Source organism: Protopterus annectens, chromosome 1.part2, assembly GCF_019279795.1.
Source record: "Protopterus annectens isolate FY-2018-M chromosome 1.part2, PAN1.0, whole genome shotgun sequence".
Classification (NCBI taxonomy): Eukaryota; Metazoa; Chordata; order Ceratodontiformes; family Protopteridae; genus Protopterus; species Protopterus annectens.
The window spans coordinates 466,904,170-466,924,405 of NC_056727.1; the positions used below are offsets into that span (position 1 = coordinate 466,904,170).

Below are 20,236 nucleotides of genomic sequence, written 5' to 3' on the forward strand. Positions count from 1 at the left end.
ATCTCAGCAGCTTAAACAAGTCCATCACCCAAATCAATTTCCAGATGGTTATAGTTCAGTCCATTCTCCCCTTTTTAAGAGAAGGTGATTGGATGTTCTCTATAGATCTCTGAGATGCGTATTACCACATTAAGATGAACAAATGGTCCAGGAGTCTGCTTCACTTCTGGATAGGAGCCAGTCATTATCAATTCCATGCTCTGCCATTTGGTCTCTCTACAGCCCCCAGAGTGTGCACGAAATACATGGCAGTGGTAACAGCTCACTTGAGACTATAAGATTCCAGGTGTTTCCATATCTAGATGACTGGCTCCTCACCACCCCCACCAAGCATCTTCTGGTAACAGCACTGCATTATACTCTCTCTCTCTCTCTCTCTGGAAAAATTGTTGGGAATAACGATACATTGGGAGAAATCAAACCTTACCCCTACACAACAAATAGAGTTCATTGGACCAGTGTTCAGTACTCAGTCCTGTCTGGTATGGCTCCCATTTCACAGACTTCATCGACTGAGGCTTCTGGGTGATACTCTCTCAAACAGTCTCTGCAAGGGAAGTGCTTTAAGCCCTAGGTTCTATGGCAGCATCAATCCCAATAGTGCCTCTAGCAAAGCTACATATGCGGATTCTGCAATGGCTCCTTCTGTGTCATTGGTTCCCAAAATATCACCCCCTCGGTTACCAGATTTGAATAACCAAATCCTGCAAACAGGACCTGCTTTGGTTGATGAGGCCAGACACACAACTTTGGAGTCATCCATTTCAATCTCCTCAACCCACAGCCATTGTGACCATGGATGCTTCCCTGTTTGGGTGGGGGGGGCCATTTCCAGGGAAAGACTGTCCAAGGCACATGGTCCACCTCAGAGGCCCACCTCCATATCAGTGTTCTGGAACTGAGAACTGTGCTGTTAGCATTGCAGGCCTTCCATTCAGCTCTCCCTTCTGGGACAGTTGCAGTTCCATCAGACAATATGTAAGTGGTCTGGTATATCAACAAGCAAGGAGGAACAAATTCCTACCCCGTATGCCGAGAAGCCATGAGAATTTGGCAGTGGGCGATAGCTTCCAACTGCTTTCTGATAGCAACGCATATCCCGGGGAGCTCCAACGTGATTGCAGACAAACTGAGCAGATGCATCCTCATGCCTCACGAGTGGTCCCTCAATCCCGAGGTGGCATCAGTAATCTTCAGCCATTGGGGCCAGCCTTGATGCGATCTTTTTGCCTCCCCATCAAACAACAAATGCAGTAGCTATTTTGCCCTACTTCCCCTGGAGGGGGAGTCACCGAAGGATGATCTGATCCATGATTAGCCCACAGGACTTCTTTACGCTTATCCTCCTATCCCTCTCATCCCACAATTTCTAAAGAAAGCTCTTTGGTTGAGATGCAAGGTGATCCTCATAGCCCCATTCTGGCCTCGACAAGCTTGATTCCCCTTCCTTCAGCCTCACCTAGTATGCCTGCCATGGATTCTGGACCCCCCTACCAGATCTGATTACTCACCCCAAGGGTTGAGTCACTCAAACTTGTCCAGTGTCAAGCTGAAAGCTTGGTTTCTCCAGTTCCACTAGTCGCCAGGCAAGCTAATCTCTCCTCACCTGTTCGAGACATCATTCTGGCCTCTCACAAACTATTAACCAGAAAACTATATCAGGATTAATGGAAAAGATTCTCCATCTGGTCCAAGGATAACATGCTAGACCCATATTCGGCTCCAGTAACTGCAGTGCTTCAATACTTGGCTAAGTTTTTTTGATAATGGAGCCTCAGCCTGTACTGTATGAGTACATCTAGTGGCAATTTCCAATTTCCACTTTCCACAATGGTTTAGATGGGACCCCTCTTATCTCTTTATGCCTATGCAAGGCCTTCCTCAAGGGGATCTTTCATATCAGGCCTCCTGTCAGACAGCCCGTGGAACCATGGAACCTCACTGTAGTCCTTCAGTCTTTGACTCAAAAACCTTTTGAACCTGCTGCAAAGTGTGACCTAAAGTTTTTGTCTTGGAAATGCTTGTTTTGGTAGCTATCATGTCTGCCAGAAGGGTCTTGGAGCTGCAGGCATTGTGTATCAAGAGGCCCTATCTGGTCTTTCATAAGGACAGAGTATCACTTCGGACGAGTCCATCCTTCCTTCCCAAAGTTGTTTCTAAGTTCTCCATAAACCAGACCATTGACCTACCAGTGTTCTTTCCGAATTTTGCCAATAGAGGAGAGTACTGCCTTCACTCTTTAGACTACATAGACAACTGAGATTCTACCTAGACAGGACCAAACTTATCAGCAAATCGGAACAGCTCTTCATCTCCTTTTCTGGACCCAGAGTAGGAGAGGCTGTTTCCAAGGTTACATTATCAAAATGGCTAAGGGACTGCATATGTTTCATCTATTCCCTCAGTAAAAAACCTATGCCAAAAGTTAAAGCTCACTCCACTAGATCTATGGCAACATCTGTAGCTTTCCATTCCAGGGCTTCCATTGATGACATCTATGCAGCAGCTACTTGGGCTAAACCTTATACCATTATCAATCATTACAAATTAGATTTGGTCTCCAGAGGGAGAGCTGCCTTTGGCTCAATGGTACTCAGGAATGTCCTTCCATAAGGGCTGACCATGGACCTCAAGGTAGCTTGGGATTCTGTCCCATCAGTGTTGAATGGAAAGAAGTTAACATCAGATAAAGAAGTTATGTCTTACCATAAAGTCCCATCTGTGTTATCTTCTTTCATTCATCACTTCCCACCCTCCTTCCCCCTCCAAAGGCTCCTGGGGGATGCTTTGGGTCTAAGTGGTGCCCTAGGGTATTTGCACAGAAGTGGCCTTGACTTTACTTCCTTTTCTCTAGCAAACACGATCTGAGGTGATGGGGAGAAGGGCATTCTGGGTAGAGACTTAGCTTGAGAGTTTTTTTGGCTGGCACAAGCTTGGTAAAAAGGCCGACTTCCTTCCGAGAGCTTGGAACTGAACCCATCAGTGATGAATGAAAGAAGATAAACAACACAGATGGAATGTTATGGTAAGACATAACTTCTTTTTTAGGGCATTAACAGTTTTTTGAAAGAAGGTCTGTCTCAGGTAGCCATCAGAACAGTACTGCCAACACAGTAGTAATATAGTATATAAATAAACAAGGAAAAAACAGATCTTTCCAACATTGCAAAGAAACATTTTATATTTGGAACTGGGCTATATACATTATAATCCTGCAACTGCCAGCTATGCATCTCCAAAGCGTACAGAAACAGCACTACATAAATAACTCAGTGTCACAAATAGAAACTAGACCTCAGATCTCAGCATATATACAGAGGCGGGTCATCCTAGGGGGTGGACCTGTTTGACACACATCTCATTAGCAAATTGTAAAACATTTTGTTCATTCATTCATTCTTCACCAGACAGTTTGATGAAAAGATACCTTCTTTTTTTATTGTACTTACTGTATCCCTTCCCATCATTTTCTCTAATTACGGTGTAGCTAAATGCAGAGCAAAGCCAATCTCATCTTAATAGCTGTTTCTTGGCTCATTACTCCTGATTTTCTTTATTAATGACCCTTGCTACTCATCCTGTGTAACCTTTGCATCTGCACAAGTCCTTACCAACAAAAGGCAAGTTGTACATTGTAATATCAAGACAATTAATCCATTAGTTTAAAGAATGGAATTCTAATTATTAATAATGTTTCCTTCTCTTGACAAGTTGTGAGCATCATAATGGAAGCCAGAATACTTAATACCTCATGTAGTCAGTATGAATACCACTTGGGGTCTCTCCTGAAAAGAGACAAATGGCCTAGTGAGACTAACTCAGCCAACAAACTGTAAATAAATAAAAATACATTTTATTTATTTATTTATTTATTTATTGCATTTGATGACTAGGAATGTCGGACTGGACAGACTCTGCACTGCAGTGGAGGCTCCAGGGAGAAAAGCTCCAAATGATACACATTAAAGATTTATACATAATGCAGAAAAACAGCATTTTACAAATGTATACATAGTCTAGTGAATAAAGACATTTTGTAAAAGTTGATACATAATATAGAAAAGTCATTCAGTAGTATTTTGAAAAGTCTGCATAGTAATGGAGTCATTGCAGATAATACAATAAGATATAAATAAAGATTACTGTTTTGAACAAAGGAAGATGATGAACATAGTTCAATATACAGACATGAATTTCAGTGGACCAGTAGAACTGGATATATATAGACCTGCATTTCAGTCGGCCAGTAATATTGCATACTTCAGTAAGCAGTTTCATAATAAAGACATAAAACAGACATAAAGTTGCAGAATAGCAGCATCATTTTATACCTTTTTTTTTTTTTGCTAGATCACAACTGGTGTTGGAGATTAAGACTCATTGAAGAAGGACTAGACATGACTGAAAATGTGATCAAGGAGGAGAAGGAGGGGAAAAGACGATTCTCTATGTGAATGTAGGAAGTAATAAGGTGAATGGGAAAGTGGGGAATACCAGTCAGTTAGGGTGAGTGGGTGAGAATGCAGAGAATAAGAGTTCTTAGAAAGAGATGAGAGGGATGTAGTTGAAGGGTAGGAAGAAGTGTGGAATTATGTTTTAGTGCAGAGATATGTATTAAGGGTTAGTGTGGAGGCAGAGCCAGAGTCTGCAGGTATGACTATAGCTTCTGTTTAAAGTGGTTGTGATTGTGTTCCATTTTTAGAGACAAAGTTATGGTGTTCCGTGCTTTGGTGATATAGTTTGAGAATAGACTGTCACCAGCTGTATTGTTCACCAGCTGTATTGTTGAATTTAGTGACATGGAGGAACACCATTTAGGTTGAACGAAGGGCTCTACTTGATTTGTATGACTTGATTAGAGCTGACAGAGAAGGATAATTTGTAGATTTATAAATGAGGCTATGAGTAATCAGTGCTATAACAAAGTTGCTAAATTTGTAGCACATACCCCTTTCAGAAACCACCACTGTATAGCACTAAAAAGCCTAAACTGGTTAGAACTGCCACATCAACTAATATAAACAACTTTTTTTCCACCTATAAAATTAGCCAGCATCCATCTGCCTGTCCAGCACTAAAAAGCATTCTACAGAGCTATGTTCCCAGTCGGTCATTGCAATCCAGTGACCAAAAACTCCTGTCTACAAACCTAGCAGATCTGTTGGGCATTGTCTGTACTTGTATAAGGCTGCTAAGGCCTGGAACTGCTTACCTGTGTGCATCAGGTCTATACCCTCCCTCCCATCTTTCAAAACCACTCTGAAAGACTTTCTAGATAAAATCTTGGTCTGTTCTTGCTCAAAACCATAATAAACTATATCCCTAAATGTGAACAAGTACCTTTTCATTCCTTATAACTCCTTACTTTCCCTTCTTCACTTACTTCCTTACTGCTATCTAATTCTCTTCCCTGACTTTTTCTTTAAGTGTACCATAAGCCTGTTTTCCCTCACTTTGTGTTGCAATTCCTATTTGTATTAGACTAACTTACCTTTAATTTCTCTACAAACTGTCTAAAATTTCTCTTAATGTTAAATGTCATATACCGTGTATCGCTTCTTAACAAATGTTATGTTTATATTATGTCTAATTTGTTATAATTATTTAAACTACAAATGTTTTTTTTTTTATTTTTGTTTTGTAATAATTTGAGCTTTTCTCCCCAGGCGTTTGCTGAAAATGGGCTTCTATGCAGTCGGACTTTCCCGATACTCAAATGTCAATGAATAAATAATTAATAAATAAATAATCACAAGATAGTAAGTGTGCTAGCTTGAGTGCTAAGCAGTGGTGTGATTTTTTGAGTGATTTACTGTATACGTTTCTATTTTGTGATGGCATTCTTCAAGCTTTGAGAGCTGAGAAACTTGTAAGTTGGTGAAAATGGGAGCTGAGTAGAGAGGTGTTTGGAGTAAGAGAGTAGAGGCTAAGTGTCTTCTGGTCTGACAGTGAGGAAATTTTGGACTCTATATAGAGGACACAATTTCTGAATTTTCTGTACTATATGTTGGATGTGGTAGTCAAATTTTAAGCTACTTAGTATGTTGGATGGTTTCAATTTATTGTTATTTGCTGAGAGAATATCAAAACAGAATTTCTGAGCTGAGAGGTGTCTCAGGGTAAAGAGAATAAGTTTGTTTTGGGGGGGGGGGTTACGAAAAAGTGTAGTCAGTTAGCCAGGCTTCAGTGGATGAGAAGGATTCTTGAGGGATTTGTCGCAGGTTAAGGTTTTGGCCGCTACATATGAGGTTGGAGTCATTGGTGTACTGAATTATTCTGGTTGATTTGGAAGCATCTGGGAGATTATTAATGAAGATGTTGAAAAGAATGGAACCAGGAATGAACCCTTGGAGAATGACTGTTGTAATTGGGAGGAGAGGGGAGACTTCTTTGTGTCATTTTACATCATATGATCTATTAGCAAAATAGCAGTTAAACTATGTGGTAGAGATTTCATGAAATCCTAGAGCTGAGAATCTTTTTAGGAGGATGGGAAGTGAGACTGTCAAAGGATTTGGAAAGGTCTAGAAAGAGAGTAGAAACTAGCCTTCCTTCATTTCATTGGGTAATTTACAGTATTATTGAAATGTAGGATGGCTGTAGTAGTGCTATGATGGGGTGAAAGCCATATTAAGAGGGGTAGAGGAGGTTATTTTGGCAAGGTGTTGGTAGAGCTGGAATTGAATGCAGTTTTCAAGAATTTTAGGTAAGAGGGACAGGATAGAAATAGGTCCGTGATTACTGTGTGTAGTGTTATTTTCCTCCTTCATGTAGGGGTAGGATATAATTTTTTCCCACAGTGTTGTAATGCATATTTGTGATAGAATGGTTACAAGTATGAAATGAGATAGGCTATAGCCTCACCAGCTATTTGTAGATATTCAGTGAGGAGATGGTTAGGTGTATGGGTGGTTGTTTTTAGTTTTAAGAGAAGTTTTTTTTAATGGTAGAGATGGGAACTCGTTGCATTTCAAATGTTTCAGTCTCACAGGTGTTGCTGGTGGGAGGGATGTTGTGTTTGATTAAGGATATGACTAAGTTCAATATCAACAGAACCATTACCGAAGGCCTTATCCCATCTCTCTGGAAAATCTCTCACATTATCCCACTTCATAAAGGTGGTAACTCCATCGAACTTTCAAACTATCGCCCCATTGCCCTACTCTCTCCTCTAGCCAAACTAATGGAAAAATGTATCCACCAACAGCTACTTGATCACCTTCTCTTAAATAACCTTCTGTCAGATTGTCAGCATGGCTTTAGGCCTTTTCATAGCACCACTACTGCACTCTTATCCTTCTCTGACTGCATTAACAAACATCGTAACAATAATAAGCTCTCTGCTACACTTTTTATTGACCTTTCTAAAGCCTTTGATATGGTTAACCATCAAATACTTCCAAACATACTAAATACTCTCTCATTCACCTCACAAACACTACAATGGTTCAAGTCCTATTTAGAAAATAGACAGCAAGTTGTCATTTGGGACAATCACCTTTCCTCTCATCTTCCTATTACTTTGGGGGTCCCACAAGGCTCTATCCTAGAACCTCTCGTCTTCTCTGTATTCCTTAATGATCTACATCTAAATATTCCTCAAGCCACCTGCATTCAATATGCAGATGATTCTGCTCTAGTATGTACTGCCTCCTCTGCTCCTGAACTCCAAACCATTACTCAAACTGTATTTAGCTCAGTTGAGAATTGGTTCCTACAACGTTGCCTCCTACTAAATGCCAAAAAAACTAAGCTACTGCTTTTTATCCCAACACTTAAGTTTTCCCTTATTCACCTCACTGTCAAGACTAGTAACGGCACTATAATTGCACCAGACCCAACTACCAAACTATTAGGCATAACAATTGATCAACATCTTAACTTTGATTCACATATTAACATGACTATCAAAACTGTAAACAGAAAACTTGGCTCTCTCTAGCGTATAAAATCTTTTCTTACCCCTGAAGCCAGAACCACCATTGCCCATACCCACCTTATCTCTACCCTCCTATATGCCTCTCCCATTTATACCAATCTCTCCAAAAGTAACCTTAATAAACTGGCAGCCTCCTACAACAACATTACCAGATTTGCCACTGGCTCCCCATTTAAAACCCACCACTGTCTAAATCTTAAACAGCTGGGTTGGCTAGAACTTCAAAACCAGATACTTTTTCAACAACTTATCATTACCCATAAAATACTACATCAGCCCACCAACACCCCTATTCTCAGTAGCCTCATCTCTCCCTATAGTAATCTCACTACCCTTCGCTCAGAGAATAAATTACAAGTAACCATCCAGAAATCCTTTAACAAAGCAGGTGACTCCCTCTTCTCTAATTCAGTAGGGAAAATCTGGAACAGGCTTCCCAGCAATCTACAAATACTTTCATCATTACCACTCTTCAAGAATCGAATAAAACTACTCCTTAAAACCCAATGGCTTTGCCTATGCACTAACCCAGATTAAAACTAAATGTAGTATTACTGTTTTCACCATCATTCAATAACCAAACCTAATTACTAATGTTGCTTTTTTGGCTTTAATCTTCTCCTGTCTTCTAGTGCCTGTAAACTACCCTGTATTCATAAAATAAGAATATTCCCCCTATTCCAAGCACCTGCATTTCAAACTTATATGCATTTCTTTCTGTTTTTCTAGTGGGTATAATCCTTAACATACCCAATAAACACCTAAATCCATCTTACCTTTCCTATTTTTCTCTAAGACAAATGTCTATTCTTTTACCTTATCATTCTGTTTACCATTTGCTTTGGGGGGGGGGGACATTCGGAAATTCAGTAAATGAAGAAAAGGTATATACATGTTTATTGATGTGTATTTTTGTCTTCTGTCTTTATTGTCTATTTCATGTTTTCATTTATTCTTTGTAATATTGTTACTTAGCATAGTTTGGAGCTTATCTCGCCGGGCCTCCACTGAAAATGGACATGTATCCAGTTGGACTAGCCCGGTCAACAAATGTAAAATAAAAATAAATTAAAAAGTGTATGTAGTCCATATTAAAGAAAGTGGCAGTGATTTCTGTGTAGCTGGAGTCTGGGTTTGGGTTGGGTGGCGTGGTCTGGTTTGAGCATTTTGTTAATAGCTGACCAGAATTTCTTTGTTTTTTGAAGATTTTTGGACTGTAGGTTAGTGTTGTATTTTTTAAATCTGTTTTGATATGATTTTTGGTGTGACTTCTGAGTTGCCAAACTATCTGTAGGTTGTTTTGTGTTTTATTTTTGATCCAAGAATTCCAGGTCTTGTCTCTGAGTTTCATTAGATATTTTATGGTTCTGGTCAGCCAAGGAAATGGTATGATTTTTACACATTTTGTTCTGAGGTGGGCTAAACTGTTTAGAATGTTAATGAAGTTTTTGGAGAATTCTGTAACAGCATCATCTAAAGGGAGATCCTTTAGATGTTGTCAGTTACAAAGTTGTAAGTTCTGGAGAAATGTTTCCTTTTGTAAGTTGGAGAAATTGTGTACTTCGTTAAGGTGGTGTGGTTTAGGAGTGTGATTTTGAGCTCTAATGACAAGACAGGATGGTGGTCACTTAGTGCATTAGAGACAGAGAGCCATAGGAGAATCCAATCAATTACTGAACCTTTGTTGGTGTTGTTTATGTAGTGAGTAGGAGATAATTAGTTGGATGAGGCCATAGAAATTGACAACATTTTGAGGATAATCACAGTTGATAGTCAGTCAGTTGATATTGAAATTTCATAAAATTTAATTTTCTTGTTGGATATTAGAGGTGACCCATGATAGAAATTGTTTGGTGGTGCTAGTTGCTGATATTATTTCTAGGAGGGATGTAAATTCCTGTTATGGATGGGGTTTTGTATTTGTATAGCTTCAATCGAGCACTAATGATTTCAGCATTATTAAAGGTTGGTATGGGGAAAGGGTAAGCTGTAGAGTATTTTTATATATGATGGCTACACTTTTGCCTTTTTGTTTTGCCTGTCTAACCTTAGTATGTTGAAATCGGGTGGTAGTATTTCTTTATCTTTAATATGGAGCTTTATCCAAGGTTGTCACTATTAATATGTCAGGAGAGTGTTGGGCTATCCATGCAGCTTGGTTATTTTATTACAGATGCTTTCGATGTTCAGGTGGAAAATTTGCAAGGAGGATGTCTTGGAAGCTAAAGGAGTTGTATTAGGTTTTCGGTTAGTGGCAGAGTTGGCAGTGGATTCTCCTGGACAGGGTATATGTCACCATCTAATGTTAATATGATAGAATATGGGATGATGTTGAAGGGATATGGGTTATAGAGTTTTTTTGAAAATGTACACCATGTAGGAAGGTAAAGTCACAAAAAACAATCAATGAAGTGGCCTTGGAGCAAAGGTAGATGTAATACCAAATATATTCACTATTTTTATTTAAATAAATAAATAATAAAATGAAATCTTCCATACAGAAAGGGAACATATTTGTTGGCAAAACAAGGCCAGGACATATTACGCTATCCCATCAAAAGATTATTGGACTGCCTAAATCACTTGTTCTAGTTTAAGTTAATTATCAGTCAAGGTACTCATTTTTGCAGTTTTTGTTTGTGTTTCACAAATCTTTCTTAAAGACCTTCAAGAAGACATTCACCCCCAAATGGAACTTAAATTTTATGTTGGGAAAGTTAACTTTATTTCCTTTTGAACCAGAATATAGAGCAGATATAAAATACTTCTTCCAGAAGACATTTTTTTTATAGTGGCTATTTCCATAGGGAGAAGAATTTGAGTTACAAGCCCTCATGTGTAGACTGTCTTACATAGTTTCTGCATAATAAAGGATGTTATTGAAGAAAACAAATCCTTCCTTCTTGCCAAAGGTATTTTTTCAGCAACATGTTTGAGTCAGTCCATTAACTGGGGGAGGCAACCTTTTTGTTATGGGGGGCACTTATATAAATAATTAAGTCTTCAGGGGCCACTTATATTAATTCTTCTGGGACTATATATATTAATATTTTTTTTCTGTTTAAGATTGCTGCATTGTAAGCTAGTTTCCTGGTTTTCATTAAAAATGTGCTTTGCTACAGTTGTTAAAGATGAAACAGTTACATTTCAGCAAGTAATTTAGACCCAACCACTTTTAATGTATATGTACACACATAGGGCCGGATTCATAAAAGTTACCGTGAGGTGTAAGCCTCACAGTAACCTCATGATGTTCAGAGACAGCTCTGACATGGTACTTTTGCACAAAGATGTGCAGCACCACTTTGGACTTTCTTCATGATTGTTCTACATGCTAATGAGGCTGTCTAGGGTGGTGGGGCATATATTAATTAGCCATGTGCTCTAACTCCAGAACTGCTTCTGGGAAGGTTGGCAGTGAACATGGCCAAAAGGCTATGTTCATCTATCATGGAAGTGGACAGTGCTGGGGAGTTTAGTGCTAAGGTCGTATTAGCATGTGTGTGCAGGACTGTATGTGAGGGTCTACGTGTGTGTGTGTGTGTGTGTGTGTGTGTGTGTGTGTGTGTGTGTATGTGTGTCTGGGAGGTACTGGTAGGGAAGTTAGTGATGTGGTAGGTTAGGTGGGGGGGTGCATGCGGGTGGAATGATTGTGTGTGGGTATGTTACAGACAAGTTGTCAGAAGTCAGTTTTCCAAATCCCCCAAAAAAAGCAATCACAACTGATGAAAAAACAGCTGACTGAATGTGTGGGCCTTGTTTCTGTGTGAAATCATGGTACAGTGGGGATTAAGGAATTTACACTTTCCCCACTGTAGTGTGATCTCTTAGTTGCTTCATATAATTAGCAAGGGATGGGAGGGTCATGGAGGCTTACCCCTGTAAAAAAAAAAAAAAAGAAAAATAACAATGGTTTAGTTTCAGTTTTTTATTTTTGATATGCTGTTGATTGACAAGCTGTATTTGATCAGTTGCTTTTTGATAATGACTTTTTGATATATGGATATACATCTGTTTGTATATATGTGCAGTTCTGGAGTTAAAGCACATGGCTGTCATACTTCCACCCATCCTAAGAATAAAGAGCATTGCCTGCAGCATTGAGTGGGTGGGAATCACTAGCCACCAGGGATACCTCTTTAATCACATGAGTGAGTGGCTCTTAGAATGGAGATCAGGGGTGGGGGAACGCTAGATGCTAGGGATAACTGTTTAGAAGCATGCCTGTGAAGTATTCAAGACAGAACAGGGACTATTCTTGCAAGAGGAGCACTAGACACCATGGATAAGAAGCATGGCTTAAAAGGCACTAAAAATAATTCAATCCTTGTACCCTCCCACCCCCCACAGATGGTATTAGTCCTCTGTGCCACCACTCGACAACAAAGATTGAATTTAAAAATACATAATTTTTTTTAAAAAATCAAGTGCGGGGGGGCAGTTGAACCATTCAGACATGTCACACAAAATCCCACATTAATCCATTATGCTAACACAGAGTTTAGTGCATCATGATTTTTTTAAACAGAATCATGTTGATAGATCAACACCACTTTCCCTGACAGCAAAAATTCCAAAATGTTAAACCAAAAGTGCAAGCCCCCTGCACCCCCTATGTGGGGGGGAAATCCCCCCAAAACTTAAATATACCTATTCCGAGGTTGTACAACTGTGGAAAAATAGGAATTCTCCATTGGCTTTGAAAGTACTTTTGGTGAAACATTTTCCTTGAAATGGAAGTCACTGACATGTTTCCTTTTTAAACATATATTGAGGATCTCTGGCATTATGCAATGTCTGCAACATGTCATGATGTATGAGAGACAGGGAAAGGAAACACCAACCATGCCTCTCAACCTTGTGGCATAAATACAGAGAGTCGATTGGATAAGAGCTTTTTCCCTAGCATGCGTTTACTAAAGAAGATGAATTTTGAACTGGAATGTCTTACACTAATGGCTGATTGTAATCATTTGTGAATTACATGGGCAGGGGAAAAGGAGACATCAGGGGTGTTCCGACAACACAGGAATAGGTAGGGTGTGTGTGTGTGTGTGTGTGTGTGTGTGTGTGTGTGTGTGTGTGTGTGTGTGTGTGTGTGTGTGTGTGTACTGTGTGCAGGACAGTGAGTGGGGTAATGCCCCTGCTTACATTCTACAGCTGCTAACACTGTTACTACCAAAAGAAGTGTTGGTCTGCACTTTGCAGTAGTCAACTGTTATTCATAGACATGCATATTAGCTAGTAATGAGGTCTTTCCTCATTGTGACTTACGTGTCTCTGAATTACAAATTGCAGCATAGCAGAAATAGAACCTTTTAACCATAGGTTCATAGGTTGGCACTGGGCTATCTGCCCGAAGGCATATATTAGCCCAGCCATGTTCTGCGGTATTCACCACCCCTTTAGTAGTTCCCTAGACCCTTGTACTAGCAGCTAGTACCCTTGGCCCCTGTCTAGTAGTGCTGTTGGTGTGATCCCCGGTGTGAACTTTCTGTTATCCATCCACTCATCAAGGTTCCTCTTGAAGGGTGATAGTGAGGGGCTCTGTCTTATGTAGATCGGGACCCTGTTCCGTAGTAAGGGAAGTCTCTGCAAAGGGAGTCTATCCCTCCCGCATGTTCTATTCATTGTTGTGTTGAGGTTTATATCCCTAGAGTGTGTAGCTCGAGTAGATTTGGTTTTACTAAGATGGAGCATGTTCAACAATTCTGGATTGGACATGGCTCTGTACGTTAGACAGAGATCGCCTCTGAGAAAGTGGTATGCAACAGAGAACAGTCTTAGCTTTTTCAATCGTGCTGCATAGGGCAACTGTTTAAGGCCAGTAATCCTCTTGGTTAGGTACCTCTGTGGTCTCTCCAGCTGCTGGAGATGTCTAGCCAGGTACATTCCAATTGGTGCATTGTACTCAATAATGGGTCTGATGAGGGAAGAGTAGAGGGGCACCATTACATCCTTAGATCTTGATGCGAACCCTTTCGTGATCAGATGGGTCACATGGAAGGATTTTCTAACCACTTTGGCAACATGGTTATCAAAGGAAAGCTGACTGTTTACTTGGGTCTCTAGATCCCTTATTTCTTCTTCAGATTTCAGGGATGGATTGTAATGAATTCTCAGGATTGTTCAGCAATTTGATATTCAAAATTCTATATCAGAAGAGATGTGTTAAGCTTTTGCATCTATTTTATTTTCTGCAAAAAACTCAGTAAAATTCTTTATATGTAAGTTAACCCACATATGATGATGCAGTCTTCAGTATGCCTCAAAACTAATCTCATCTTCCTTAGATACATTATTAACTATTTATTAAGTATTATTAAGTATTTTAGTTTGCCTGTAACTATATCTTGGTTAATTTCCACTGCAGGCAATTCTAAAGTTATATCCTTTGCTCTGCCCAAAAGTGAAAGATGACATGCTGGTTGTAAATCCTTTTTCCAGACAGCAGCATCTTTAAATTTCCAAGTAATTTCCTGCTTTCATTTTGCCTTATATCTCAAAAACTGGAGACAATTAGAAAATAACCTCAAGATTAAGTCTTCAGTAAAACATTTTCTCCTCTCCCCAGCTTCTACCACTGATTTTTCCATATACGTAATCCTTAACTTAGATACAGATACAGAAATGCTACAAGTACAAGACAATGCGGTTAAACATAAGAAACTCTGTGTGTGTGTTGGGGGGGGGGGTGTGTGTTCTGGGGAGAGAAGGAGTTACTTATACATTCCAACTGTGGCTCAAGGTGGGGTAGTGGCTGTAATTCAGGAATGCCTTTGGCTAGCAATAATAGTATATCAGCTTTCTATTATTTGAAGCACATGCAGTTAAGGTTGTTTGTATACTGCACATGGAGATTAGCTGGAGAGGAAACTCACAGCATGTTGACAAAGTAAGCAATATAGACATGATGGTGGAAAGGGAATTTCTGATTTAGGTAGTGAGTAGTGCGAGTGAGTAGACTTTGAGGTAGTGAGTAGTGTGAGTGGGCAGAGCTTTTAGGTAGTGAGCATGTGATGACACCTCTCTGGGCCATTGATCAAGGAGCCTCAATCCTCACCTCTTACAAATGGATACATTCAGGATTTTCAGATGCAGCTCTTGACACCAAATACAATGCCCCTTAAGAACACACAGGGAATGCAGTCAGCACGGGGTCTGGATTTATTTATATCTGTCTCCCCTCCAGGGCCCGGTAAGCCTCCCCACTAACAAAGCTACAGGATTAAGTCCTCAGCTGAGAGTCCAAGCCAAGTCTCCAGCACCTTCTCTGTGAAACTAGTGCTTCGTGTCCCTCCTCCAAGTAGCTGACACACACACTGTGATATTTGACTTTTCATACACACATACACACACACACACACACACACACACACACACACACACACACACACACACACACACACACACATACATACACACACACACACCTGAGAAAGGCTGGCACCGATTTACCTACTGTGCCCCCTTCTACCCAGAGTATAAGGTAGTTATCACTGCCACCAGACACTCCACAATCAGCTACTCTAAGGCCATTAACAAAGGGTGTCCAATTAAACTGTGTAATATTAATACTAATACAAACAGTAGTAGCTAACCAAGACAACTGGGCCTTCAGGAGTGGCCCACACAGTGTCACCAAATAAATGCAAGCATGGTCAAATATTAAATACTTTCTAAAAGGACTAGCCACAATAAAAGTTTTAAATATATTTAATAATAAATAATAAAAGAACATGAAAATACTGAATGTATATTTACAGTAACCACAGAGTTCAATTCACAGGAAATATTGAAAATAGCACTGATGAACAGCCTCAGACAAATAAAAAAAACAATATCTAAACTAAGCTTCACTATGTTTTCCTGACTGAATCTAGAATTACTATTCCCTACTTACTTAAAAGAGCAAGGCAGATGATGTGGTGAATGATCCTTCTTGTTGTCAGGCCCAAGACAGAATACATAATACTGAGAGATTTCTCTTTGTCTTCTTTTTTCTTTTTGTTTTGGCTGCTCCCTTTAGGGGTTGCCATAGTGGATCATCTGTTTCCATTTCTTCCTGTCCTCTGCTTCATACTCTGTCACACCAATCACGTGCATGTCCTCTTTCACCATATCCATAAACCTTATGTTAGGCCTTCATTTTCTCCTCTTAAATGGCAGCTCCATCCTTAGCCTCCTTCTCCCAATATATCCAGCATCCCTCCTCAACACGTCCAAACCAATGCAGTCTTGCCTCTCTGGCTTTGTCTCCAAACTGTCCAAACTGAGCTGACCCTCTAATATACTCATTTTTAATCCTGTCCATCTTCGTCACACCCAATGCAAATCTTAACATCTTTGACTCTACCACCTCTAGCTTTGAATCCTGTCGTCTCATTAGTGCCATTGTCCCCAACCCATATAACATAGCTGGCCTCACTACCATCTTGTAGACCTTCTCTTTCACTCTTACTGGTACACGTCTGTCACAAATCACTCCTGACACTTTTCTCCACCCACTCCATCCTGCCCTGCACTGTCTTCTTCACCTCTCTTCCACACTCAACATTAATCTGAAATGTTGATCCCAAATATTTAAACTCATCCATCTTTGCCAACTCTACTCCCTGCATCACCACTATTCCTCTGTCTTCCCTCACATTCACACACATATATTCTGTCTTAGTCCTGCTCACCTTTGCCCCTATCCTCTCTAGAGCATGTCTCCACCTTTTTCAGGGTCTACTCAACCTGTTCCCTACTCTCATTACAAATCACAGTGTCATCTGCAAACATCATAGCCAATGTGGACTCCTATCTGATCTCGTCTGTCAACCTGTCCATCACCATTGCAAATAAGAAAGGGCTCAGAGCTGATACTTGATGTAATCTCACCTCCATCTTGAAGACATCCATAACTCCTATTGTAGACCTCACCACTGTCGTACTACCCACATACATATCCTGTACCACTCTTTTACATACTTCTCTGCCACTTCTGACTTCCTCATGCAATACCACAACTCTTCTCTATGCACCCTGTCATATGCTTTCTCTAAGTCCATGAAGACACAATGCAACTCCTTCTGACTTTCTCTATACTTCTCCATCAACACCCTCAGAGCAAACATTGCATCTGTAGTGCTCTTTCCTGGCATGAAACCATACTGCTTCTCACTAGTCATCACGTCCCTTCTTAACCTAGCTTCCAGTACTCTTTCTCATAACTTCATGCTGTGGCTGATCAATTTTATCCCTGTGTAGTTACTACAGCTCTGTACATCACCCTTATTCTTAAAAATCGGTACCAATATACTTCTTCTTCACTCCTCAGGCTTCCTCTCACTTTCCAAGATTTCGTTAAACAATCTGGTCAAAATCTCCACAGCCATCTCTCCTAAACACCTCCATGCTTCCAAAGGTATGTCATCTGGACCAACAGCCTTTCCATTCTTCATCCTCTTCATAGCTGTCCTTACTTCCATGCTAATCCATTGCACTTCCTGATTCACTATCTCATGGCAATTGTGTTTGCATTTTCAAAGTTCCATGATTATATTTATGGCTAAGCTATACAAGTCGAAACTGATCATCATCCTCTTGGCCTTATTTTAAAGAAGCCTATGCATACAGCTCCAGCAAGACTACAAAGAATGATGCTCAGATTACAAAAATACAACTTCAAAATAGTCTATGCAAAAGGCAAAATTCTTTATCTGGCTGATACCTTATCTAGATCGCCCAGAAATACCATAGAACAGCTTGATGCAGAGAATTTTGACTTTGATGCCATGGAAGTGTGCAATTTTCTACCACGAGATTTGATGAGCTGAGAAATCATACAAAGACTGATCCCATTTTGTAGAAGCTCAACCACTTCAGAAATGTTGGATGACCTTCAAAACTATCTTGTCTACTACCACCAGAAGTTCAACCTTATTTTCCATACAGAGATGAGATCCTGATGGAAGATGGTATCATTTACAAAGGTCCCAAAGTTATTATTCCTACTTCCTTACAACATGAATCCATGCATATTTTGCATCGTGGCCACCCAGGTTCCAAAGCTACCAAAAGAAGGGTGAGAAGCCTAGTATTTTGGCCTTCTCTGTCAAAGGACATTGATAAAGTGCTTTCATCGTGTTCAGCATGCAACAGTACTAAACCACATGTACAAAAATAACCACTTCAGCTAAGCTAGATTCCTGAACTACCTTGGTCAACAGTAGCCACTGACATATTTGAGTGCAACAATCAGCATTACTTAGTGTTGTTAGATTCTTATTCAAACTGGTTTAATATTGATTTGCTACCTAATGCTGTTATTACTAAATTGAAATGTTATTTCTTAGTCCATGGTAATCCACACAAAGTTATTTCTGACAACGATACCCAGTTGAGTGGGACTTTATCCATGTTACTATTAGTCTGGAATACCCTCAGTCAAACTGCTGAATGTACAGTACAGAGTGAAAAGCAATTACTAGAGAGGTCAAAGCATGACAATACTGATATCTTCTTGAATTTATGTAATCTCAGAAATATATTCCGTGACAACCTAATTGGCTCACCTGCTCAGACTTCTGTCTAGGAAAACTAGAATAACCTTGCCTATTAGTTTTAGTTTGTTGGTGCCTAATGCTAAAAACAACAAAGCAATCAAAGCCCAACTCTTTAAGAAGTGTTCCTTTCAGAAGTCCAGCTATGATAAAATCAGCAGATTTATTTGTCCGTTAAAATAAGGAGAGACAGTGAGGATGCAAATGGCAAAAGGCTTTGAACAAATTGGTCAAATGAGAGGCATATGTTCCAAGCCAAGATCTTACTTAGTGGAATCTGTGGGCATAGGATACAGCAGGCATCATCTTCTTGTGTCTGAATCGATAGCGCAGCATCGTACCTTACCTGTGAGACTCTAGATCTCAGAGCAACCCTGACAATGTTCATACTGAAGAACATGTCTCAGTATTTATTCCCATTCCTGATGATGTCCCAGATGTTTCCAAAGTTGAACATTCCTTGAAGACAGGCCCTGTTGTTAGATACAATTCTGATTTTTATGTTACATGAGTCATATTTCTAGACCTAGTGTAAAATACACAGCAACCTGGACATGATTGTTTCATATGCGTTTATTTTTGTATGATTCCATGTCAAATAATTACTTGTGTATAATTGCATGTCAAAGGATCATTTCTGTGTAATAGCATGTCAATGAATACTGTCACTTGGAGTATGATCTATTTCTCAAAGAGGGAGGATGTAGAACAGAGCATGTGTTGTAACTTTAAGAAGCATTTCCAAGTGTAGGCACGTGCATATAAATAGTGAGCACGTGCGGGCAGCAGTGCCATTTTGAGAGAACAGCCAGAGTGTTAACATGTATGAGTGTAGTAGTCAGTCTGTTTATAAGTTTATTTAAGTTTAAGTTACTAAGCCTCAATCCAGACGTGTTTGTATGTAATAAAGCTGCTTGAACCGAACCCACAGCTGTTCATCTGTTTTATTCTGACTGGATGAGCGATACACTGGTTGATTTGATATGTTAATATGGCCTCACTACACATTCAGAATTTGTCTACAACAAACACATTTCTTTATAAGGACACTGTATAGCTTGAAGAACAGATGAGCATAACAATGTTGGATGTATACAAGTGCCTGCTATTCCAAGCAAAACCAAGACTCACTCCTCCAAGAAAAGGAAACCAGTCTGGTGGTCCCCTGCCATAAACAAGCTATACAATAGGAGGGGAGAAAACTAGTACAGAAAAGAGTAAAATCCCAAGAAGGGAAGACATCCCTGATCAATATCAGCAAGAAACTACGATCCCTCATAAAATTATCCAGGGCTAGCTTCGAAAGAAAAATTGCCAAGGACTCCAAAGATAACCACAAGGCATTGTTTAGCTATGTCAAGAATCTATGTGGCAATTCTCAGATCTGCTCAGAGCTAGTGCAGAATGGCACAAAATACACTGAACAGACCAATATAGCCAACATCCTGGCAGACAGGTTCAGTGCAAACTTCACCCCCCTCTCACCCCCAAAAGGGCTCATAACTATACCAGAAGAATGTACTGCCCCTGAAATCACAGACACTCAGGTTAAAACAGCCCTCTCCAAAGTCAAAAACACAGCATCAGTGGGACCAGACAGTGTCCCAGGCTGTGTCCTACATGAGCTCAAAGATGAACTAACCCTTCACCTAAACACACTGTTCAAGCTCAGCCTCTCCACAGGCTACATGCCCATAGACTGGTGCACAGCAATGGTTATTCCTCTCCACAAAGGTGGAGCCACTACAGA

The 20,236-nt window shown here is 40.0% G+C and overlaps 1 protein-coding gene across 1 annotated transcript in view; it reads left to right on the plus strand.

The window, feature by feature from the left end:
• CFAP61 (cilia and flagella associated protein 61) overlaps positions 1-20,236 on the plus strand; it is a 4,145,169-nt gene that overhangs the window by 1,861,789 nt on the left and 2,263,144 nt on the right. The window lies entirely within an intron of this gene.